The 26,768-nt window shown below is 39.5% G+C and overlaps 1 protein-coding gene across 3 annotated transcripts in view; it reads left to right on the top strand.

Moving 5' to 3' along the window:
• The first annotated feature begins 23,845 nt into the window (after positions 1–23,845).
• RIPK1 (receptor interacting serine/threonine kinase 1) overlaps positions 23,846–26,768 on the top strand; it is a 47,121-nt gene continuing 44,198 nt past the window's right edge. Inside the window, exons 1-2 of one of the 3 annotated variants that reach the window (XM_032340973.1) lie at positions 23,846–23,952; positions 24,224–24,302. The gene's annotated coding sequence lies outside the window, so the exon portion shown is untranslated. Of the gene's footprint in view, positions 24,303–26,768 lie in introns of all 3 variants that reach the window. The other 2 variants (XM_032340972.1, XM_032340974.1) reach the window with 2 other exon arrangements.

The raw sequence follows: 26,768 nt of genomic DNA on the forward strand, positions 1-26,768 counted from the left end.
ATTCAGTATGTCATTCAAAGCCACTGTTTCCTTGCTGATTTTCTTAGATGATCTGTACATTGATTGACATGAGTGGGGTGTTAAAGTCTTTTACTACTATTACTGTATTATTAATGAATTTCCTTATGTTTGTTATTAATCATTTTCTATATTTGGGTGCTCCCAAATTGTAGGCATAAATATTTACAATTGTTAAATCTTTTTGTTGGATAAACTCTTTAATTATGATATAGTCCTTCTTCATCTCTTATTACAGTTTTGGTTTAAATCTAACTTATCTAATATAAAGATTGCCACCCCTGGCTTTCTTCTGATGGCCATTAGCAGGATAAGTCACTTCTCACCCTCACACTTTCAATCTGGAGGTGTCTTTGGATCTAAAATGAGTCTCTTGCAAAGAGGAGCCCTTGCTCTATTCTTTAGGCCAGTCCTTCAGAGGCTCTCCTTGCCTGCAGTGGACAGAGTGTGGGGAGTTTTAAGTATGTGTGCTCTAGTCTGCATGTTAATTGAGACCTGATGCTATTTCCACTAGAACTGAAGCCTTGCAGAACTCTATAGGAGATAGATGTGGTGTGTGCAAGGGGTTTTGCTTGTCTTCTGGGGGAAAGATCCACTGTCCTGGGCCTTAAGTACACCTTCCCAGAAAAAGCAGTACCAATAGAGTGCAGAGAGGTGGGACTTGGTGTAAGCAGGTTAGGCAGCTAGTGTTGGTGCTGTGTTGTTTATTGATGTTGGTTTATGTTGAGAGGTTGGGGAGGGAAATGGTGCCAGCCAACGTCCTTCTCCCCAGAGAGGGAACTCTGTGCTTGCTGCTCTCAGGGAAGAACCCTCAAAGAGCCAATAATTTCCCCTTTATATATCCCAGGCATTTTTCACATCACTGTTTCCATGCTGCCTGTGTTTGGGTTCGTTGGTTGCTTTCCTGGAGCACTGCAGTGCACTTCAAGCTCTATCCCATCCAAGTCTGCTGACTTACAAAGCTCCAAAATTTAGGTACCTGGTGTGGCAGGGATCTGCACTGGTATTCAGGGGGAGGGTCTCACTATGGTGAGACTGATGAAGGTTTGACCCAAAAGGGCAGTTGAGCCAGAGTGCAGGCTTGTGGGATTTGGAACAAAGCTAAACCGCCAGTGTCCTGGTTAGCTGCACTCAGTAGGTATCTCTGCACCTATGCTGAGAGGTGGGGAAGGGAAATGGCACCCACCAGCCCTTTTGTCCCCGGAGATGCAACTCTCCAAATGCCATTTATCACAGATGTGCTCCAAGAAGAGCAGTCTCTTCCCACACACATTAGTAAATTGTCAGAGGGCGTTGTCTGCTATGGGGTTGCTTGCGTGTCTTCTCTCCAGGACAGGGCAACACCTCAGGCATCTATCTCAGCCAAGCCCACTGACCTATAAAACACCAGTGTTTCAGTCCAACTGGTTGCAAAAACTCATGAAAATCAGCCCCTCTCATTTTCCTAGCCAATGGCTTCGTGTAAGTATTCTCACTGTGTGTATTCCTATGTACTCCATTTTCTCTCACCTTTCTCCATATCCAGGGCTTCCTCCCCACTACATCACCCATGATTTGTTTCTTCCCCAAACCACATCCTGTCTGCACACTTCCTTCTTTCCTCAGTATGGCCTCTTCTCTCCCTCTAGTTGTGTGGGTTTTTTCTGTCAGTCCTTAGGTCCATTTCTTTGGTATTTAAAATTTGAGTTATGTAGCTGTGTTTGAAGGATGAGGCAAGCCTAGTGTCTTCCTACTTCATGGCCATCTTAGCTCCCTCTCATTAATCTTTTTTTTTTTCTTTTTAGTCTCTATTTCATTTATTTTTGCTCTGCTCTTTATTATTTTGTTCCTGGTACTAACCTTGGGTTTTGTTTGTTCTTTTTTCCCCCTAGTTTCTTTAGTTATAAACTTAGATTATTTGAAATTTTTCTTATTTCTTGAGGGAAGCATGTACTGCTATACATTTCCCCCTTAGAAATGTTTTTGCTTTGTCCCAAAGAGTTTGGACCATTGTGTTTTCATTTACAATTATCTCCATTTATTTTTTTGCTGTTGTTTCCACTTCAATTTCTTTATTGACCCTTTGGTAGCATGTTCTTTAGCCTCCACATGTTGTGGGGTTTTTAAAAAGATTTTATTTATTTATTTGAGAAAGAGGGAATGCAAGAGAGATCATAGAGGGAAAGGGAGGAGCAGACTCTCGGCTGAGCAGAGAGGCCAATGCAAGGCTTGATCCCAGGACCTGGAGATCATGATCTGAGCTGAGGGCAGACACATAACTGACTGAGCCACCCAAGCATAACTGCCAGTTTTTTTTCCTTGTGATTGACTTCTACTATCATACCATTGGGGTAAAAGGGGCATGATATGATTTCAATCTTCTCATCAAAACTTTCTTTGTGGCCTCACAGGTGATCTACCCTGAAGAATGTTTTATGTGCACTTGAGAAGAAGGTGTATTCTGGTTTTGGATGGGATGCTCTGTATATATCTCTGAAGTCCATCCAGTATAATGTATCATTCAAAGACATTCTTTCCTTATTGATTTTCTGTCTGGATGATTTATCCATTGGTGTGAATGGGGTGTTAAAGTCCCCTACTAATATTGTGTTACTGTCAATTTCTCCCTTTAGGTATGTTAATATTTGCTTTATATATAAGTGCTCTAATGTTGGGCACATAGGTATTTATAATTCTTACATTTATTGTTGCATTTATTCCTTTATCATTATGTAATTTCCTTCTTCGTCTCTTGTTACACTCTTTGTTTGAATGCCTATTTTATCAAAATATTGGTTACTACTAGGGCTCCCCCCCACTTTCATTTACATGGAATATCTTTTCCCATCTTTTCACTTTTAGTCTACGTGTGTTTAGCTCTGAAGTGTCTTACAGGTAGCATAGATGGTCTTGTTTTTTCACCTATTTTGCAACCCTGTCTTTTGATTGGAGCATTTAGGCCACTTATACTGAAAGTAATTATTGATGGATATTTACTCATTCACATTTTGTGAATTGTTTTCTGGTTGTTTTGGTTGTTCTCCATTCCTTTCTTCTTCTCTTCCTTTTTGTGATTGATGATTTTCTGTAGTGTTATGCTTGGCCTTCTTTCTCGTTTTTTTTTTTTTTAATGCATCTATTATAGGTTTGGGGTTGTAGGTTACCATGAGATTCATATATAATATCAGAAGTATATAGCACTTTATATTTAAAGTTGATGGGTATTTAAGCTTGAACACATCTTTAAACACCTTCTTTTTAACCACACCTCCACATTTTATGTATATGTTGTCATATTTTACATCTTTTTATTCATAATTTTCTTACTTCTAATTTTGGCTCTTTTTTCTCACTTAAAGACGTCGCTTTAACATTTCTTATAAGGCTGGTTCAGTGGTGATGAACTCATTTGATTTTTTTTTTTTTTTTGTCTGAGAAACTCATTATTTCTCCTTCAATTCTGAATGATAGCCCTGCAAAGTAGAGTATTGCTGGGTGTAGAGTTTTTTTATTCCAGTACTTTGAATCTATCATTCCTCTCCTTTCTGGTCTGTAAAGTTAGGCTGAAAAATCAATGGATAACTTTATGGTGTTTCCTTTGTATGTAACTATTTGCTTCTCTCTTACTGCTATTTAAATTTTCTCTTTTCAAACTTTGACATTTTAATTATTATGTGTCATCTCGTCTGGAACTCTCTGTGATTCCTGAATCTGGATGTCTGTTTCTTTTCTTAGGTTAGGGAAGTTTTTAGTTATTATTTCTTCAGGTAAGTTTTCTGACCCTTTCTCTTTCTTTTCTTTTTCTGGGAACTCTATAGTATGAAGGTTCACTTGATATTTTTCAAGATATTCCTTAAACTCTCCTTGTTTTTTTAAAATTCTATTTTCTTCTTGCTTTTCAGTTTGGGCCTTTCCCTTACCATCTTTCCTAGGCTGCTGACTCATTCTACTGTATCTGGTAATCTACTATTGATTCCCTCTCGTGTACTTTTCATTTCGATTACTGAATTCTTCAAAGCTAATTGGTCTTTTTTAAAATTTTCACCACCTGGTGACTGAAATGAAGGCAGAGCATGGGCCAGATGGTGACAGTATCCCCCATCCAGGGGACAAAGGGCCCTCTTCTTGATTCTGTGTTCACTTGGATGCTATAAATCTTTGACAGTTCTTACAAAATTGTTTCAGGTAATTTCTGTTTTTTAAATGCTGTGTGTGTGTGTGTGTGTGTGTGTGTGTGTGTGTGTACAAGAACCTAGACCTTCCTACTCTGTCATTTTCCTGGTATCATTCCAGATGGAATTCTTACGCTTGTTTCTCTATCATTGCAAATATTCCTCCTGATTTTTTTCTCTTTTCTTTCTGGTATTCCAATTACATGTTTATTGCAACTTTTATAGCAGTTCCACTGTTTTTTTCTTAAATGCTTTGTTCTGTTTTTATCATCTTCTTTTTTCCTCTTTGCATTTCAGTTTGGAAAGTTTCTACTGATATGTCTTGAAGCTCACTTACCTTGGTCATGTTCATTCTACTGATGAACCCATCAAAGGCATTCTTCATTTGTTAGTGCTCTGAATTCTAATATTTGTCTTTCATTTCTTTCATAAAGTTTTTGTCTCTCCACTTAAGTTCTTGCAAGTTATCTACTTTGCTCACTAGATCCTGCAGCATATTAATCATAGTTGTTTTAAATGCCCTGGCTTAGAATTCCAAAACATTTTCACATCTGAGTCTGGTTTTGATGTTTGGTTTATCTATTTGGACTCTTTTTATTCTTGACTTGTAGTGTGCCTTATAATTTTTTTGTTGACAGTAGACATATGGACAAGGTGTAAATTATGGACAATATTAAATTATGTAACTAGGTCATTAGTAAGAGGCTTTATGTTAATCTATGAATTAGGCCATATTTAATGTTTGCTATAGTTGTAGGTTCCAGAGGCTTCAGCTTTCTCTAGTTCCCTTATCTCCCTTCTCCTCTATTGTTTTTGGATTTTCCTAAGTACTCTATTTCAAATAGAGTTGGTATTTTCTAGGTCTGTCCATTTTAATCCACTGGTATTATGGTGGAACCCTTTTGATGTGGTAATGTGTGAAGGAGAGGAAGCATTCAATAATCTTATGATTAAATCTTAGTTTTTTAGTTCTCAGTGGCTTGATTTTTCTTCCCCCATATATATTAGGTTCTGGCAAAGTTTTTTCCTTTGGAGAGCAGTCTTGGATATGTGAACTCCTTCGGTGTATTTCAAAATGGTTTCTTTCCTCCTCCCCATAACAAAAATGGGAGCAAATTCTTGTTTTGTGTTGGTTCTTCTGCTGTGAACCTAGTGGAGTTCCTGGTGGTAAAACTAATGAAAGTATCCTCTAACACTGGGTCTTCAATAGTTCCTTACTCTCAAGCTAATGCCCATTTATCCCCTAGCAATTCACCAAAATCACCATTTAATGGTTCTACTAGTTTATCTCCCTGGTGGTTTCTACTCCGGTTATGGTAATATTGTGATTCTTTGTATTTCCCCCCCCCCCCCACAGATATCAGGGTAAAGGTTTGCCTTTTGACCTTGATTCTCTGTTGGGTCTAAAGAAGGTATTGATTTTCAGGTTGTTCACATTTTTTTTTCTTACTGTAATGATGGGAGTAGTGACTTACACACTCTTTACATGTCGATCTGACAATGGACAAACCAAGCGAATTTTGATTAATGTGCCCAAGCAATTCAGAGGATAGTCTTTACAACAAATCATGCTGAACTACTGGACATCCATGTTCAAAGAGAGGGAGAAAAGTGAAGAGATTTGATCTAAATTAAGCATCAAACCTATATAAATATTAACTGAAATAAATACTTCTTTTATTTTTTTTAAAGATTTTTATTTATTTATTTGATAGACAGAGATCACAAGTAGGCAGAGAGGCAGGCAGAGAGAGAGGGGGAAGCAGTCTCCCCGCTGAGCAGAGAGCCCGATGTGGGGCTCGATCCCAGGACCCTGAGATCATGACCTGAGCTGAAGGCAGAGGCTTAAACCACTGAGCCACCCAGGTGCCCCTGAAATAAATACTTCTAAACATAAAACATAAAGCTACAAAACTTCTAGATAGAAAATATAGGAAAATACCTTCATGACCTAGGCTTAGAAACAGAGTTCTTAGACTTGATATCAAAACTACAATTCATAAAATTTGAAAAAAGTGATTTAAGGGGAATTAGCATCTTAACATCAATTCTATGAATTGAGGAACAGGAAACATTCTCTTCTTTATTTAGGTATTTCTTCATGTCTCTTGGCAATGTTTTGTAGTTATTTTTGCAGAGGTCTACATATTTCTCACTGTATTAATTCCTTTTAAAGCTATTATAATTCAATGCTATTGCTTTTCTATCTTCTAACACATCTCGCTAGATATAGAAATAAAGATTATTTTTAATATTTATCTTGAATCCACTAACCTTACTAATTCACTTTATTTTTTTTTTAAAGATTTTATTTATTTGACAGACAGAGATCACAAGCAGGCAGAGAAGCAGGCAGAGAGAGAGGAGGAAGCAGGCTCCCTGCTGAGCAGAAAGCCCAATGCGGGGCTCAATCCCAGGACCCTGAGATCATGACCTGAGCCGAAGGTAGAGGCTTTAACCCACTGAGCCACCCAGACACCCCACTAATTCACTTTAATAGTTTGTTTTTTTCTTTAGAATCTATCCACATAGTAATTTCATCTGCAAATAATGGCAGCTTTATTTCTCTCATTCCAATATTTATAGGTCTTTATTTTCTTTTATTTCTATAGTGCATTGGCCAGAACTTCCAGTATAATTTTGAAAATAAGTGATAGTGGACCTCCTTGCCTTGTTCCTGATCAAGGGAAAGTGTTTAATGTATCACTATTAAGTATGATCTTATCTATAGTTTTTGTAAATATTCCTTATCTGATTAAGGCAGTTCTCTTCCACTCCTAGTTTCAAGGGTTTTACCATGAACAAGTCTCAAATTTTTATCAACCCTTCCTCTGTATCTTTTGAGTGCATATGATTTTTTATTCTTCTGTAATGTGGTAAATTACTCTGATTTTTGAATGTTAAAACAACATTACATTTATGAAATAAAACCTTTGGTCATAATGTATTATTGTATTAATATATCTCTAAATTCAATTTGATAATATCCAATTTAGGATTGTTTGCACCTACGTTAATGAGATATATTGTAACATGACTTTCTTTTCTAGTGCTGTCCTTGTCAGGTTTGGCTACTATGTTTAAGCTATCTTAAAAACTTTTGAGAAGTTTCCTTTCCTATTTTCTTTTTCTTTTTTTTTTTCATTTATTTATTTTCAGCATAACAGTATCATTATTTTTTCACCATATCCAGTGCTCCATGCAATCCGTGCCCTCTATAATACCCACCACCTGGTACCCCGACCTCCCACCACCCCCCACTTCAAACCCCTCAGATTGTTTTTCAGAGTCCATAGTCTCTCATGATTCACCTCCCCTTCCAATTTACCCCAACCCCCTTCTCTCTAACTCCCCATGTCCTCCATGCTTTTTGTTATGCTCCACAAATAAGTGAAACCATATGATAATTGACTCTCTCTGCTTGACTTATTTCACTCAGCATAATCTCTTCCAGTCCTTTCCTATTCTCTAAAAAAAGTTTGTGTAGAATTTGCACTAGTTCATCTTCAACGGTTAGAAAAACCTACCAGTGAAGTCATTTGGGTGTGGTATTTTTTTCGATTTTTAAAGATGCCTTCAATTTATTCAAGAGATATAGGACAATTATAATGTTCTATTTCTTCTTAGATCAGTTTTAGCAAGTTAAATGTTTCAAGAAATTTATCTATTCAATCAACATTGTCAAATTAATGGCATAAGGTAGTTAATAGTAATCTCTTGTTTTCTTTTTAATGCTTTAAAATTCTGTATTGATGTCATCTTTTTCATTTCTAATATCAGTGGGTTCTTTCTCTCTCTCAACTGGGTGGGTCTTGTTCAGGGGTTAATTTTAATCTTTATAGAGTATCAACTTTTTCTTGATTCCTTTTTTTGTATGTTTGGTTTTTATTTCAATGATTTATTCTCTTATATGTATTAGAACCTTACTGTATTTTCTTTAAGTTTAATTTGCTAGGGAGGAGTCAAGATGGCACAGGAGTAGCAGGCTGAGATGACATCAGGTAGCAGGAGAGCAGCTAGATAGTTTATCAAAACATTCTGAACACCTACATATCCAACAGGAGATCGACGAGAAGAGCAATTCTAGAAACTGAAAATTGACCACTTTCTGAAAGGTAGGACCTGTGGAGAACTGAATCCAAAGTGGCCCCAAAGCAATGGGGCCAGCTCCCGGCAAGGGGTGGGGCAACAGAGCACAAAATCAGAACTTTTAGAAGTCTGCTCCACTGAGGGACATTGCTCCAGAGGCTAAGCGGGGGTGAAGCCATCATGGGGACAGTGTGGTCTCAGGTCCCACGGGGTCACAGAAGGATCGGGGGTGTCTGAGTGGAGTAGAGCCTGCTGGTGGGGAAGCTAGCTACAGAGACAGAAGCGAGGAGTGAGCTCTCAGCTCGGGGTTACCTTAAAATGTGATCCACAGCACAGTCAAACTACTGCTCTCTGAACAGGGACCCCATAAGTGGCAGATCCAGGGAGACACCCCTGGAAGATCGGCAGGGATCTACTAGGTTTGGAGACTCCAAATGAAGATGTGTTCCGGAGACAGAAATGCTCGGTCACAGGCCAGGTGAGCTCAGAGCATGGCCAGAGACCAGGGAGACGGGAGTGACTGAGTGCTTTTCTCTGAGGGCTCCCTAAGGAGTGGGGCCCCAAGCTCTCACCTCCTCCAGGCTGGAGACTGGGAAGCTGCCATTTTCATTCCCGTCCTCTGGAGCTCTATGGAAAGCGTTCAGGGAACAAAAACTCCCAAGACTGAACCTGAGCCGATTACTTAGTCTGGCACCTGGCAAGGGCAGCACAATTCTGCCTCAGGCAAAGACACTTGAGAATCACTACAACAGGCCCTCCCCCAGAAGATCAGCAAGAAATCCAGCCAAGACCAAGTTCATTTATCAAGGAGAACAGCAGAATTCTAGAGGAGGAGAAAGCAAAGCATGGAAGTCATGGCTTTCTCCCCATGATTCTTTAGTCTTACAAAGTTATTTAATTTTTTAAATTTTTTTTCTTATTCTAATTTTTTAAAAATTTACTCTTTCCTCTTTTAATGTCTTTTAACTAGTTTATCTTAACAATACCTTTCATTTAAAAAAATCTTTTTGAACCTTCATTATTATAGTCATATTTTATCCTTCATTGTATCTAACTTTATCTTTTGTATACACATAGGGTTTTATCTTCTAAAAAAATTGGGGGATACAACTTCTTCTAATAGATCAAAATATACCCTAAATCTAGCACAGGGCTTTCTTCTAGTCTCCAGCCTGAACAAACTGTCTCCACCTTCCTTTTCTTCTTGTTCCCAACCAACTTATATTATCAACTCCATTTTAGAATTTTTTTAAAAATTTGTATCCATATAGTCATATTTCATCCCTTCATCATGTTTACCCTTATTTCTGTGTGTGTGTGTGTGTGTGTGTGTATACATATATGTATATGTGTGTGTGTGCATATATATATTTTTTTTCTTTAAAATTTTGGGAGGTAGTTTCTTCTAAAAGACCAAAATACTCCCAAAATTAAGTGGGTGGCTCTGTTCTACTCACCAGTCTAATATATATATTTTATTTTCCTTTTTATTTAAAAATTTTTTTTTGAACTTCTTTTTATCCCCTTTCTTCCCCCCATGATTTGGGGTCTCTTCTGATTTAATTAATGCACATTTTCCTGGGGTCTTTGCCACACTTTTAGTAGTTTATTCTCTTCTTCATATATTCTTATCTGGATAAAATGACAAGGCAGAAAAACTCACCCCCCAAAAAAGAACAAGAGGCAGTACCAAAGGCTAGAGACATAATCAATACAGACAGTGGTAATATGTCAGATCTAGAGTTCAAAATGACGATTCTCAAGGTGCTAGCTGGGCTCGAAAAGGGCATGGAACATATTAGAGAAGCGCTGCGTGGAGAAATAAAAGAACTAAAATCTAACCAAGGTGAAATCAAAAAAGCTATTAATGAGGTTGCAATAAAAAATAAAGGCTCTTACTGATAGGATAAATGAGGCAGAAAAGAGAATTAGTGATATATAAGACCAAATGACAGAGAATAAAGAAGCTGAGCAAAAGAGAGACAAACAACTACTGGAGCACAAAGGGAGAATTCAAGAGATAAGTGATACCATAAGATGAAACAACATTAGAATAATTGGGATTCCAGAAGAAGAAGAAAGGGGGGGGGGAGATATACTGGAGCAAATTATTGTACAGAATTTCTGTAATATGGCAAAAAGAACAAGCATCAAAATCCAGGAAGTGCAGAGAACCCCCCTCAAAATCAATAAGAATAGGTCCACAACCCGTCATCTAATAGTATAACTCACAAGTCTTAGTGACAAAGAGAAAATCCTGAAAGCAGCCCAGGACAAGAAGTCTGTAATATACAATGGTAAAAATATTAGATTGGCAGCAGACTTATCCACAGAGACCTGGCAGGCCAGAAAGAACTGGCATGATATATTCAGAGCACTAAACAAGAAAAACATGCAGCCAAGAATACTATACCCAGATAGGCTGTCACTGAAAATAGAAGGAGAGATAAAAAGCTTCCAGGACAGGGCGCCTGGGTGGCTCAGTGGGTTAAGCCGCTGCCTTCAGCTCAGGTCATGATCTCAGGGTCCTGGGATCGAGTCCCGCATCGGGCTCTCTGCTCAGCAGGGAGCCTGCTTCCTCCTCTCTCTCTCTCTGCCTGCCTCTCTGCCTACTTGTGATCTCTCTCTGTCAAATAAATAAATAAAATCTTTAAAAAAAAAAAAAAGCTTCCAGGACAAACAAAAACTAAAAGAATTTTCAAACACCAAACCAGCTCTATAGGAAATATTGAAAAGGGTCCTCTAAGCAAAGAGAGAGCCTAAAAGTAGTAGATCAGAAAGGAACAGAGACAATATACAGTAACAGTCATCTTACAGGCAATACAATGGCACTAAATTCTTATCTCTCCACAGTTACCCTCAATGTAAATGGGCTAAATGCCCCAATCAAAAGACACGGTGTATCAGAATGGATAGAACACCAAAACCCATCAATATGCTGTCTACCAGAAATTCATTTTAGACCCAAAGACACCTCCAGATTTAAAGTGAGGGGGCAGAAAACAATTTACCATGCTAATGGACATCAAAAGAAAGCTGGGGTTGCAATCCTTGTATCAGATCAATTAGATTTTAAGCCAAAGACTATAATAAGAGATGAGAAAGGACACTATATCATACTCAAAGGGTCTGCCCAACAAGAAGATCTAACAATTTTAAATATCTATGCCCCACACATGGGATCAGCCAACTATATAAACCAATTAATAACAAAATCAAAGAAATGCATCAGCAATAATACGATAATAGCAGGGGACTTTTAACACTCCCCCTCACTGAAATGGACAGATCATCCAAGCAAAAGATCAACAAGGAAATAAAGGCCTTAAATAACGCCCTGGACCAGATAGACATCACAGATATATTCAGAACATTCCATCCCAAAGCAACAGAATACACATTCTTCTCTAGTGCACATGGAACATTCTCCAGAATAGATTATATCCCAGGTCATAAATCAGATCTCAACCAGTACCAAAAGACTGGGATCATTTCCTGCATAGACCACAATGCTCTGAAGCTAGAACTCAATCACAAGAGGAAATTTGGAAAGAACCCAAATACATGGAGGCTAAAGAGCATCCTTCTAAAGAATGAATGGGTCAAGCAGGAAATCAAAGAATTGAAAAAATACATGGAAACAAATAATAATGAAAACACAACAGTTCTAAATCTGTGGGACACAGCAAAGGCTGTCCTGAGGGAAAAATACATAACGATACAAGTCTTTCTCAAGAAACAAGAAAGGTCTCAAATACACAACCTAACCCTACACCTAAAGGAGCTGGAGAAAGAAAAACAAAGTAAGCCTAAACCCAGCAGGAAAAGATAAATAGTAACAATCAGAGCAGAAATCAATGAAATAGAAACAAAACAAAAATAAAACAAAAAAACCACCACCAACAAAGAAAAACAATAGAACAAATCAATGAAACTAGGTGCTTGTTCTTTTAAAGAATTAAGATTGATAAACCCCTGGCCAGACTTTAAAAAAAAGAAAAGAGAAAGGACTCAAATAAATAAAATCATGAATGAAAGAGGAGAGATCACAACTAACACCAAAGAAATACAAACCATTATAAGAACATATTATGAGCAACTATATGCCAGCAAATTTGACAATCTGGAAGAAACGGATGCATTTCTAGAGACATATAAACTACCACAACTGAACCAGGAAGAAATAGAAAACCTGAACAGACCCATAACCAGTAAGGAGACTGAAGCAGTCATCAAAAATCTCCCAATAAACAAGAGCCCAGGGCCAGACAGCTTCCCAGGGATATTCTACCAAACATTTAAAGAAGAATTAATTCCTATTCTCCTGAAACTGTTCCAAAAAATAGAAATGGAAGGAAAACTTCCTCATTTTATGAGGCCAGCATTACTTTGATCCCAAAACCAGACAAAGATCCCATCAAAAAAGAGGATTACAGACCAATATCCTTGATGAACACAAATGCAAAAATTCTCACCAAAACATTAGCAAATAGGCCCCAACAGTACATTAAAGGATTGTTCGCCAAGTGGGATTTATTCCAGGGCTGCAAGGTCGGTTCAACATCCGCAAATCAGTCAATGTGATACAACACATTAATAAAAGAAAGAACAAGAAGCACATGATACTCTCAATAGATGCTGAAAAAGCATTTGACAAAGTACAGCATCCTTTCCTGATCAAAACTCTTCAAAGTGTAGGGATAGAGGGTACATACCTCAATATCATCAAAGCCATCTATGAAAAACCCATAGCAAATTATCATTCTCAATGGAGAAAAACTGAGAGCTTTTCCACTAACGTCAGGAACATGGCAGGGATGTCCATTATCACCACTGCTATTCAAGATAGTATCAGAAGTTCTAGCCTCAGCAATCAGACAACAAAAAAGAAATTAAAGGCATCCAAATCAGCAAAGAAGAAGTCAAACTATCACTCTTTGCAGATGATATGATACTTCATGTGGAAAACCCAAAAGACTCCACTCCAAATCTGCTAGAATTTGTACAGGAATTCAGTAAAGTGTCAGGATATAAAATCAATGCACAGACATCAATTTCATTTCTATACAACAACAACAAGACAGAAGAAAGAGAAATTAAGGAGTCAATTCCATTTACAATTGCACTCAAAACCATAAGATACCTAGGAATAAACCTATCCAAAGAGGCAAAGAATCTGTACTCAGAAAACTATAAAGTACTAATGAAAGACATTGAGGAAGACAAGAAGAGATGGAAAAATGTTCCATGCTCATGGATTGGAAGAACAACTATGCTACCTAAAGCAATCTACACAATCTACACAGGGTTTAATGCAATCCCTATCAAAATCCCATAAATTTTTTTTCAAAGAAATGGAACAAATCTAAAATCTATATGGAACCAGAAAAGACCGCAAATAGCCAGAGGAAGGTTGAAAAAGAAAGCCAATGTTGGTGGCATCACAATTCCAAACTTCAAGCTCCAGACTTCAAAGCTGTCATCATCAAGACAGTATGGTACTGCCACAAAAACAGACACATAGATCAATGCAACAGAATAGAGAGCCCAGAAACAGACCCTCAACTCTATGGTCAACTAATCTTCGACAAAGCAGGAAATAATGACCAGTGGAAAAAAGACAGTCTCTTCAACAAATGGTACTGGGAAAATTGGACAGCCACATGCAGAAAAATGAAACTGGACCATTTCCTTAGCACACACAAAAATGGACTCAAAATGGAGAAAGGAATCCATCAAAATCCTTGAGGAGAATACAGGCAGCAACTTCTTCAACCTCAGCCGCAGCAACTTCTTTGTAGTAACATCACCAAAAGCAAGGGAAGCAAGGGCAAAAATGAACTACTGGGACTTCATCAAGATCAATAGCTTCTACACAGCAAAGGAAACAGTTAACAAAACCAAAAGACAACTGACAGAATGGGAGAAGGTATTTGCAAACAACATATCAGATAAAGGGCTAGTATCCAAAATCTATAAAGAAGTTATCAAACTCAACACCCAAAGAACAAATAATCCAATCAAGAAATGGGCAGAGGACATGAACAGACATTTCTGCAAAGAAGACATCCAGATGGCCAAGAGACACATGAAAAACTGCTCCACATCACTCGGCATCAGGGAAATACAAATCAAAACCACAGTGAGATACCACCTCACACCACTCAGAATGGGTAAAATTAACAGGAAATGACAGATGCTGATGGGGATGTGGAGAAAGGGGAACCCTCCTACACTACTAGTGGAAATGCAAGCTGGTGCAACCATTCTGGCAAACACCATGGAGGTTCCTCAAAAAGTTGAAAATAGACCTACCCTGCATCCCAGCAATCACGGTACTGGGTATTTACTGTAAAGATACAAATGTAGTGATCTGAAGGGGCACGGACATCCAAATGTTTATAGCAGCAATGTCTGCAATAGCCAAAGTACGGAAATAACCTAGATGTCCATCAACAGATGAATGGATAAAGAAGATGTGATACACACACACACACACACACACACACACACACACACACACTGGAGTACTATGCAGCCATCAAAAGAAATTAAATCCTGCCAATTGCGACAACATGGATGGAACTACAGGGTATTATGCTTAGCGAAATAAATCAATCAGAGAAAAAGTTATCACATGATCTCCCTGACATGAGGAAGTTGAGAGGCATTATGGAGGGTTTGGTGGGTAGGAAGGGAATAAATGAAACAAGATGGGATCTGGAGGAAGAAAAACCATAGGAGACTCTTAATCTCACAAAATACAAACTGAGGGTTGCTGGGGTAGGGGGATAGGGAGAGGGTGGTAGGGTTATGGACACTGGGGAAGGTGTATGCTATGGTGAGTGCTGTGAAGTGTAAACCTGGTGTTTCATAGACCTGTACCCCTGGGGCTAATAATAGCTTGTATGTTAATAAAAAAAATTAAAAATTAAAAAAAATTTTAAAGTTTTATTTGCTATTCTATTCTTCAGATTTTTGAGATGAAAACTCAAATAATTGATTTTCAACCTCTTATTTTATAATGCATGCATTTAGAAGCCAAAATACACCTTTAAGCACTGATTTGTCTTCATCACATACACACATGAATGTTGTACATATTATTATTTAGTTCAAAACATTCTCTAATTTTTTTTTAAGATTTTATTTACTTTTTTGTTAGAGAGAGAGAGAATGAGCGAGCACAGAGACGGGGGAGTGGCAGACAGAGGGAGAAGCTGAGCAAGAAACCCAATGCCAGATTCAATCCCAGGACCCTGGGATAATGACCTGAGTTGAAGGCAGACACTTACATGACTGAGCCACCCAGGCATCCCTTTAATTATTATTTTAATATTTTCTTGGTCCATTAGGTATTTAGAAATGTGATGCCTGTGAGTATTTGGGGACTTTCTAGTTCTCTTTCTGTTATTGCTATCTAGTTTAATTTTATTGTAGCCAGCGAGCATGCTGTATATGATTTCAGTCCTTAGAAACTTGTTGAGACTTGCTTTATTGTGCAGAATATTGTCTGTTTTGGTAAATGTTTCACATGTACTTAAAAGAATGAATATTCTGCAGTTGTTGAATTTAGTTTTCTATATATATCAATTGGGTCAGTTTGTTTTATTTATTCAAATATTTCTCTATCTTTACTGATTTTTTGGGTCTGTTTTTTCCAGCCATTACTGACAGAAGTTTGTTACAATATTCAACTATTATTGTAGGTCTATTTCTTATTTTTGTTATGTTAGTATCTTTTTCTTATTAGACACATTCAAAATTAGAATTGTGATAAATTCCCATCAAATTGACTATTTCATTTGTTATGCAACATCTCTTCCTTTAAATTCTATTCTGCCTGGTATTGGAATAGTTATGCCAGCTTTTTTTAGTTGGTGCTTACACTATATAGCTTTTCTATTATTCTACTTTCAGACTTTCTGTCCATATATTTAAAATGTGGCTCTTTTAAACAATATATAATTGAGTTTTGCATTTTTCTTCACATTACACTGTCCTTTAATTGGAGTGTACACTATTATTGACATAATTGAATTTAAGTCTACCACATTGTTATTTGCCATCTATTTGTTCCATCTGTCTTTATTCCTGTATTTCTCATCCTTTGTCTCATTTTAGATTACTCAAGTTTTATATTATTGTATTTCCACCATATCAGATTTTTATTTATGCATTCATATATGAATCTTTTAGGAATTAACTATTTATTTTGGGGTATGTCTTTCAGAAATTAGTATTTTTACCACTTCACAAACGATGCTAGAAACTAAAGTGGTTTTTTTTAAGATTTTATTTATTTATTTATTTGAGAGAGAGAGAGAGAAAGAAAGAGCATGAGAGAGGGGGAGGGTCAGAGGGAGAAGCAGACTCCCTGTCAAGCAGGGAGCCTGATGTGGGACTCGATCCTGGGACTCCAGGATCATGACCTGAGCCGAAGGCAGTTACCTAACCAACTGAGCCACCCAGGGGCCCAAAACTGAAAACAGTTGAATTCTATTTTCTCAACTCTAACCCTCCTGTACTAGTTATCATATATTTCATTTCTACATAGGTTTTAAAGCCAACAAATCTTTATCACATAATTGTTTTAAAGATTCAATATTTATCTATATTTATCCATGTATATTTACCCTTTTCAGTATTTTTTTTTACTTCCTGTCATTCTGTGCTCTGAGATGATTTTCCTCCAGCCTATAGAAATTCCTTTAGTATTTATTTTAATGCAGCTCTCTGGCAATAAACCCTTTAAGCTCTAGTTGACTGAAATGTGTTTTCTTGCATTTTTGAAGGATATTTTAGCTACTACAGAATTTTAGGTAGGAATGTTAATATTTTTTTCCTATCAGCACATTAAAGAGTACAATTCATTGGCTTCAGTTTCCACTGAAAAATCAGCAATCTATATTGCTGTTACTGTCTTAAATGTAGTATAGTATGTCTTTCCTCCAGCTAATTTTAGATTTTTTTTTTTTTAAATTTCCAACTGGTTTTTCTGTCTAGGTGTGGTTTTCTTTGCATTTATCCTGCATGGTTTTACAACGTTCTTTGAACGTGTTGTTTAACACTTGACAATTAAATTTGAAAGATTTTTGGTCAGTAATTTTTCATATATTTCTCCTACCCCATTCTCTCTCTCTCTGGTATTTCAATAGCATAAATACTTGACATTTTCATCATGTTCCATATATCTCTTGTGCTTCCCCCCCCCCCATTTCCATTTATCTTCCTGTATGTTCTTCACTCTGGATATTTTTTAATTGCCTTATATTCGACTACCCTAATCCTTTTATGTGATATCAATCTCATCCATTTGATTTTTTTTTTAGATTATTTTATTTTGAGAGAGAGAGAGGGATGACTGGGTGGCTCAGTGCGTTAAGCCTCTGCCTTTGGCTCAGGTCATGATCTCAGGGTCCTGGGATCGAGCCCCGCATTGGGCTCTCTGCTCAGCAGGCGGCCTGCTTCCTCCTCTCTCTCTGCCTGCCTCTCTGCCTACTTGTGATCTCTGTCAAATAAATAAATTTTTTTAAGATTTTTTTATTTTAGACAGAGCACATAATCAGGGAGAGAGCGGCAGGCAGAGGGAAAAGGAGAAGCAGGTACCCCCTAGCAGGAAGCCGCATGTGAGCTCAATCCCAGGACCCTGGGATCATGACCTGAGCCAAAGGCAGACACAAAATCAATTAAGCCACCCAGGTGCCCCTCATCATAACTATTTTAAGTTCCTTTCTGATTATTCAGTATCTGAATCACAAGTGGTTATTTCTTTCTCTTGTATGTTTTCCTCCTGTTTTTTTTTAAAGTTCTATTACTTTTAAGCATGTTTCGTAACTTTTTATTGGAGACCAGATATTATGAAAAAGTTATTAGTACGGAATAGTGTTGTCTACCTTCAAAAGTGTAGTTTCCTCTGACAAGAACACAGTTTACCAGCAAATTACCATAGTCCTGTTTAGGTGGGTTAAAGCTGCGCTTTGTTAGAGCTGGATTATTTCAATTCTGACTTTATTCTTGGGTCATGTTCTTATTTCAAGGGAATTGCTGTAAACTGAATTGTATGTCCCCTGCCCCAAATTCATATATTTAAGGCTTAACCCCCAATGTGACAGTATTTAGAGACGGGGACTTTGGGAGGTAATTAGGTTTAGATGAGTTCATGAGGAAGGAAACTTCATGTTGGGATGTGCGCCTTTGTAAGACACCACAGAACTTGCTCTCTCTCTCCACAAGTGCACAAAGGAGAGGTCGTACAAACACACAGCAAGATGGTGGCCACTAACAAGGCAGGAAGAGAGATCTTTACCAGAAACTAACCATGCTGGCATCCTGATCTCAGACTTCCAACCTCTGAAACAGTGAGAAAGTAAATGTGTATTGTTTTAACTAGCCAGTCTATAGTATTGCTTTAGCATTTGGAGCAGGCTAAGGCAAACATGGTTCTGACTCCTAGGGCCTGTCCCTTCTGTGAGATATTAATAGAAAGCCTGGGGTGTTTTCCAAGGCCCAGTCAGCTTGGCAGGACTTGAACTCTAACCTTTATGTCCCTAGCACTATGAAGCTGCTGAAAATCTTGTTCAATTTAGCCTCTGGTCTGGTCTTGCCTGTGGGTTTCTTGGAGTCTGTCCCTACATACACATGGTTTAGTCATCAGCCAATCACTGGAGTGTAATATCAATGGATAACTTTGGGGTCACTTCTTTATAGCTCCCTCCTTTCTGAGATTTTGCTCTTCAAGTTCCAAACTCACGTCCTCAGTGAGACTGCTACTTTCTGCTTAGGTTCTATTATCCCATGCATAGAATTAGATATAACCCCAGAGAAAAAGCAAGGAAATTAGCTCTCTATTGCCTTAAGTCATTTCATGTATTTTGTCCATTTCCATTATTGTTTTCAAAGGCAAAGGAATCATTCTGAATGTTCTGTGAAGACCAGAATAGGAAGTTCTTTGGAGACCAGTTCCATGCAGACCAGAATACTCATATTTTAAGATTTAACCTAAATGTGACTTCCTTTGTTAAGTTTTTCCTGATTCTTTTGATCCAGAATAAAATATCATCTCAAGTGGAACTTTTCCAGTTGCCATAGAACCTGGAACATACCTCTGTCATTACCCTTACCAGATAACATTTCCATTTTTATGGAACAATTGCCTCTCTAAGGGACTCACCTATCAATTTCACTCCATTTTCTGAAAAATTCCTTCAAAGACCTAATTATATTCACTGTGTATCATTTTTCTCCCCATCTCCTCCAACTTTTCCTTGAATGTACTCCAAACTTGCTTTTGCTCCCACCATACCATTTAAGTTTACATTACTGTCGTCATTGACCATTTCCATGTTATCAAATCCAATGGTGAATTCTCAGGCCACATCTCACTTGACTTCTTTGCAGCAACTGGCACAACTGATCACTCTCTTAAGGATGCTCCCTTGACCAAGGTTTCTGCCACTTTCCTAGTGGCTCCTCTTCATCCCGACCTCTAAACATTGTAGAAGCTCAGGGCTCATTCCTCAGACTCTCTTCTTTTGTATCAACACTCCCTTCCTGGAAGATCTTGTCTCTTAGTTTTAGATACCATCCATGTGTTGGTAACATTCTAATTTCTATTTCCTACCTGGACTTCTTCCCTGAACTCCATACTCACACATATATATGCCTACTTGACATCTCCACCTGGGCATTTAATAGACATCTCAAACTTTAACAAGCTCAGGGTTTCTGATATGTCTACCAACATGCTGTTGTCACTCCTCTTTCTCTTCTCTATCAGCAACTCTGTCTTTCCAATTACACTCAGGACAGAAAAGTTCTGGTTTCCTCTTCATTTCTCACACCCTGTTCCTGATCTCCAAGCTAATCATCACTTCCACCTTCCTATTTTATCTAGAATCTGACAATTCCTCACTATCTCCTTTGCTATCACTCTCATTCAAGCCATCCTTATCCTGTCAACATTACTGTAACAACCTTCAAACTTGTTTTTCTACTTTATGCTTGTTCATTTTATCTTTTATTTTATTTTTTTATAAAGATTTTATTTATTTTATTTATTTGTCAGAGAGAGAGAGAATGAGAGCGAACACAGGCAGACAGAGTGGCAGGCAGGGTCAGAGGGAGAAGCAGGCTCCCTGCCAAGCAAGGAGCCCGATGTGGGACTCGATCCCAGGACGCTGGGATCATGACCTGAGCTGAAGGCAGCTGCTTAACCAACTGAGCCACCCAGGCGTCCCTCATTTTATCTTTTAAAAGATTTTATTCACTTATTTGAAAAAGAGAACAAGTAAGCAAGGAGGGGGAGGGGCAGAGGGAGGACAGAATCTTAAGAAACTCCGCACTGAGCATGGAGCCTGATGCAGGCCTTGATCTCTACAACTCTTGAGACCATGACCTGAGCTGAAATCAAGAGTCAGACTCTTGGGGTACTTAAATGGCTCATTTGGTTAAGCTTCTGACTCTTGGGGAAACTTGGGAGATTAAACCTCCCCACCCCACATGCTCTTGCTCTAAAATAAACAAATCTAAAAAAAAAAAGACTCGTGTTTTAACCAACTGAACCAACCAGGCACCCCCTGTTCTTGTTCCTTTTACTGTATTTTCAACTTAGCATCCAAAATGATCCCATTATAATTTGGACCATGATTTTTTCCACACAAAACCCTTCAATGACTCCGTAATTCAGAGTAAAAGGCAAACTTCTTTAAATCATTTACAGAGCCTCACATAGTCTTCCCTACTCCCTCCCTACCTTTTCTGACCTCATCCTCTATTACTACTTTTTATCTTCTTCCCTTTTAGGCACCTCCTTGCCATGCTCCTATCCTGAGCCTCTGTCCTTGCTTTCCCCCCAAATATCCTCATGGCTTCCTCCCTCACTTCCTTTAGTTATTTACTCAAATATAACCTTTGCACTTGGCCACCCATCTAATACCGTGAATCCACTCTCCATACATACATGCACATCTTCAATCCAACTTTGGTGCTCTTTTTTCTCTCTTAGCACTAACCACTAATGTACCACACACTTTCCTCACTCATTCATCTCCCCCACTAGCATGTGATCTCCACAAGGGTAGATATTTTTTATTTATTCACAACTGAGTCTTTAGTGTTTACAAAAGGTGCTCTGCAAATTTATTGAGTGGATGAATGCCTTTTTTGATCACTTCTATCTACCATCAGATATTCTTATATCTAGTACCTGCTTAGTATATTAGTCAGAAATGTTTGTTGAAGAGGTACCACCTTCATCTTTTTTATAGGTATTTTAAAAATAAACAAGTTTTTTTTTTAAATAGTTTTAGTTTCAAAGAAAAATTGAGTGGAAAGAGCAGAATGCTCCTGCATATTTTATTTCTTCCCCTACCTGCAAAGACAGACTACCCTGCCATCAACATTCTGCACCAGTGCAGCATGTTATGTTAATAATCAATCAACCAACACTGACACATTATCATGCAAAGTCCATAGTTCACATCTGGTTTCACTTTTTCTTGTACTTTTGTGGGTTTTGACAATATATAATGTATTCACTATTATGGCATTATACAGAATAGTTTTGCTGCCCTAAAATCCTGTGCTCCACCTCCCTGCAAACCTGACAGCCCCTGATTTTTTCTGCCTCTGTATTTTCGCCTCCTCCAGAATGTCATATAGTTGGAATCATTTATTATGTACCTTCTTCAGATTAGCTTTCACTTAGAAATAAACATTTAAGCTTCCTCCATGCATTTTCACAGCCTGATGGCTCTTTTTTTTTTTTTAAGATTTTTATTTATTTATTTGACAGAGAACACAAGTAGGCAGAGAGGCAGGCAGAGAGAGAGAAAGAGGAGGAAGCAGGCTCCTCGCTTGAGCAGAGAGCCCAATGCGGGGCTCGATCCCAGGACCCTAAGACCTTGACCTGAGTCGAAGGCAGAGGCTTTAACCCACTGAGCCACCCAGGCGCCCCCCCTCTTTTTTTAAGTGAATAATATTCCATTGCATGGATGAACAAATGTTTTTTGCATATTCACCTACTGAAGAACATCTTGGTTGCTTTCAAGTTTTGGCTATTAGAAATAAATGTGCTATAAACATTCATGTCAGATTTTTGTGTAAACATAAGCTTTCAACTTATTTGGGTAAATACCAAGCCATGTGGTTTCTGGACCATATGAATGGTAAGATTATTTTCAGCTTTTAATGCCCAACTCTCTTCCAAAGTGGATGTACCGATCTACACACCCACCAATAATGAATGAGAATTCCTGTTGCGCCACATCCTCACCAACAAGTATCATCAGTGTTTCAGATTTTGGCTGTTCTAATAGGTATGTAGTTGTATCACACTGTTGTTTCAAATCTGCAGTTCCCTAACGACCTGTAATGCTGAGCACTTTTTCCCATGTTTGTCATCTGTGTAAGGCGTCTGTTCAGATCTTTTGCCCTTTTTCTAATTGGGTTGCTCCTTTCTTTATTGTTGAATTTTTAGTATATTTTGGATAACAGTTCTTTATCAGATGTCTTTTGCAAATATCTTCTCCAGCTTGTGGCTTCTTATTCTCTTGAAGTATACATTTGACCCTTGAATACAGGGGTTGGGGCACCAACTGAACCCACACAGTTGAAAATTAGCATAAAAATGACTCCCCAAAAAGCTTTATTAATAGCCTACTGTTGACTGGAAGTCTTACACTAACAGTCAATTTAACACATAATTTATATATTATATATATCATATACTGTATTCTAACAGTAAAGTACAGAAATGTAAATGTTTAGAGTATCACGAGGAAAATACATCTAGAGTAGTCTACTGTATTTACCCAAAAATATCCACCTACAAGTGCTCCCGTGCGGTTCAAACCCCTGATGTTCAGTGGTCAAGTGCCTACCTTTCTCCAATATGTAATCATGTATGTATGGTCTGCTTTCTAATATAACCCTATGGCACTTCCCATTTTTTTTTTTTTTAAAGATTTTATTTATTTTTCAGAGACAGAGGGAGAGAGCGCGAGCGAGCACAGGCAGACAGAGAGGCAGGCAGAGGCAGAGGGAGAAGCAGGCTCCCTGCCGAGCAAGGAGCCCGATGTGGGACTCGATCCCAGGACCCTGGGATCATGACCTGAGCCGAAGGCAGCTGCTTAACCAACTGAGCCACCCAGGCGTCCCAGCACTTCCCATTTTGCTTGAGACTTCCCAATCACCATTCTAAAGGGCTGAAGATAAATATCACATTTCTTCCTCGACAGCGCGATTATGCCCACTTCACGGATGAGGGGAGATAAGAAAATGGTAATTTGCCTAAAGTTGTAGGGCTGATAACGCGCAGAGCTCAGGGCGGGAGTTGCGGGGAGTGGTGGAATCTGCCCAGGGCTTACCCCTAGACCAAGCTGCTTCTCCCCAACGGCGGCGGTTTCTATGATTAGGTAACATGTCCTCTTTTGGCCTCCCGGCTGACTCTAAAACAAAGTAAAGTCATGATACTCTGGGTGACATCTCCGGGAATTTTAAAATCTGGGTGCAAGGCACGGTTGGCCGCGGGGCAGGCGCGCCCTCGGCTTTCCCGATTGCGGAGCTCGCGGAGGCGGAGCGAGCAGTCCACGCCCTCTCGCCGGCCCCACCGCCCTCATTCAACACCCAGAGGGCGCGGACACCGGACCAGAGCTCCCGGAGCGCGGCGGTTTTGGCGGGCCCGCGTCTCGAGGTGCGTCAGCCCGCCGTCCCGTGCAAGCAGGGAGCCCGAGCCGCGCGGCCGGACGCGCACTGACCGGCGGGGCCCACGGAGCCGGGCGCGGTGAGCGCGCAGCGGGGCGCGGCCGCTCTGCGGCTCGGCCTTCCCGAGCTTCACGAGCTCCATCCCCGGCGACCCCCGTGTCAGGCTCGGGCGTCCGCCCCCTGCCTGTCCCGGCGAGGCTGTCGCGGCGTCGGAGTAATTCCGGGGCCTCCCACCGCTGTTTCTTTCCTTCCTTACCCAGGCCTCGGGAAGTTTGCCGCGGAAACGAAAGTAAATAACTCGGGGCGCGTCTGCGCGGAGGAAGCAGCGGCCACAGCCAGGTTCGCCCGGGACCAGCTTCCAGGCGGGGGTGGGGTTTCCTGACTGGCGGGCGGTGGGCGGGGACGGCGCTCACCGGAAGTCCACTCTTGACTGGGCCTTTCGGTTGGTGGGCGTGGCTTGCGGCGGATGGGGAAGTTGAGTTGTGGGAGAGCCGTCGGTATTCCCGGAAGTAGGGCGGCCGGCTAGAGGCGTGGAATTTCCCTGAGTGCGCTGCAGAACTGTCAAAAGCCCAGCTGCGCTTCTTTCTCTCCCACCAGGTTTTAACCCCGTCCGAGGGCGCAGACCTGGCCTCGGGCCAGGAGGACGCTGGTGGCGTTGGGTTGTTGCTATCGTTGTTTCGTAGCGGTGTTGGGTTTTTATTACAATATCATTAAGATAGGTGGCACGTGCTCTCCTCGTAATAGGATGACGTACCAAGCCTTTGAAAGGGCTTTTACTCTTGCCCTTGGGGTCGCGCGCGGGAATCGCAGAGAAAAAGCATTTTGCAAAGCATTTCCGCATAATCTTAGATGTGAGCTGGCAAATGAGGAAGAGGGATACACTGCCACAACGACAAAAGGGATGAATGTCATAACCCTAAAGACCTCCCAGGTAGTCAGTGGCGTTTGCTTTTACGAAGTGCTGCAAAATCTCGTTAGAGTTTGAAGAGGTTAAGCTACGTCCTCCTTTCCTAAGCATCTGACAAAACCCCAGGGGCGGGGCGGGGCGGGGCGGTTTTTTCTTCGTCTCTTGCTGATCATTTGGCTCCTCCTTGCCCTGAGCTGTTGGGTGTTTTGGCAAAGCTCGAGTGTGTTACAGTCAACCAACTTTTCAGAAGTCCTTGGGTCTTTAGACCACTGTTAAGTCTTCCCTTGATTACACCTGAAGAAATCAAGGCGCAAGTAACCTTTGGAACATAGAGTGACTTAGTAGTTGATCTGCATTTTGTAAACACCAGGTAGATGCCAGAGGAAGGAGGAGATTGTAGTCCGTTAAAAATGTGGTGCCTGCGTGGCTCAGTCCCTAGGCATCTGCTTTCAGCTCAGGTTACGATCCCAGATTCCTGGGATGGAGCCCCAAATCGAGCCTCCTTCTCTCTCATCTACTCCTCCTTCTTGTGTTCCCTCTCCCACTGTGTCTCTCTCTGTCAAATAAATAAATAAAATCTTTTTAAAAATGGGGAAAACTGCAGCTCTTTTAAACACAGAAAAGTGAAGACTAAGTTTGTTTAAAAACTTTAGGGTGTATGGGGTACCTGAGTGGCTCAGTTGGCTGAGTCTCTGCTTTGGGCTCTTACCACCATCCCAGTGTCCTAAGACTGAATCCAGCTCTGGGCTCCTTGTTCATCGGTGAGTAGGCTTCTCCCTCCGCCCACTAATGTGCGATTACTCTCAAATAAGTGAATAAAGTCTTTAAAAAAATAAATAAAATTTAGGGTGTATCATTTTAATTATTACTAATAAAACAGTAGTGATTATTTAATTTTCATTTTCCTCTGCACTATATTGAGCAGCAGAGATATGTTGTACTTTTTTAGGGGGGCGGAAGGAGCAGAACAAAAGAGAATCTTAAGCAGGCTCCACTGCCTACTGGAGCCCCATGCAGGACTCATTCTCACAACCCTGAGATCATGACCTGAGCCAAAGTCAAGGGTCGGGCTCCCAACCAGTTTAGTCACCCAGGCTCCCCAATATGTTGCACTTTTAAGAATGAATATTATTCCTAAAATATCAGTTTCCAAAATGGCAAATTACTACTGGGTGCTTTTTAATTAATAATATGTTAATACCGCCAATATTATCTGGGACTTGAAAAAATATATATATATATAGGTTCCCATACTTTGGTTGGATATTTTATTCTGGAAAAATGATTGACTGCATTTGCCTGTAAAATACTGATTTTGAACCACATATTTTGTTATGTTTTAAAAATTTGGCCTATGCATTCCCCATGTTTCTGACTGTGGCTTATTCATTTATTACAGGTGAGCAAGGTTATAAGCTTAAGTCTTTGAATGGGATTTTAACAAAGATTATAGTTCCGCTGTCTAGGGAAGCTGTATGTGTGGGCAAATTGATAGCGGAAGTTTGAATGAAGAAACAAAGGTTCAGTGCCAGGATCTGGTACTTTAGGTGAATCATTTAACTCTTCAGATTTTAGTTTCTTTATTTCTGAATTGGGATGATAAGAAAAAACTTACTTCATGGGGTCATAATGTGCTAACATATATGATAATACCTGGTTGAACTCTTCTAGTCCTGTCCTTTACTCTTCTTTTGGTTCTTCCTCACTCACAGCTCTTGTTTATCTGATCAAGCCGTTAAAACCAAAGAATCTTAGAGAATTCCACGTTGAATACTTGAGTAAAATCAGAATTCTGTTAGCAGGGGAAAGGAAGGCAGTGATAGGTAGGCAACTGACATTTTCTAATTTTTGAATTCTTGAATTCAATCATCATTGAAAAATTGAGAAATAGTCTTCTA

This window comes from Mustela erminea, chromosome 4 (assembly GCF_009829155.1).
Source record: "Mustela erminea isolate mMusErm1 chromosome 4, mMusErm1.Pri, whole genome shotgun sequence".
In the NCBI taxonomy this organism is placed as follows: domain Eukaryota; kingdom Metazoa; phylum Chordata; class Mammalia; order Carnivora; family Mustelidae; genus Mustela; species Mustela erminea.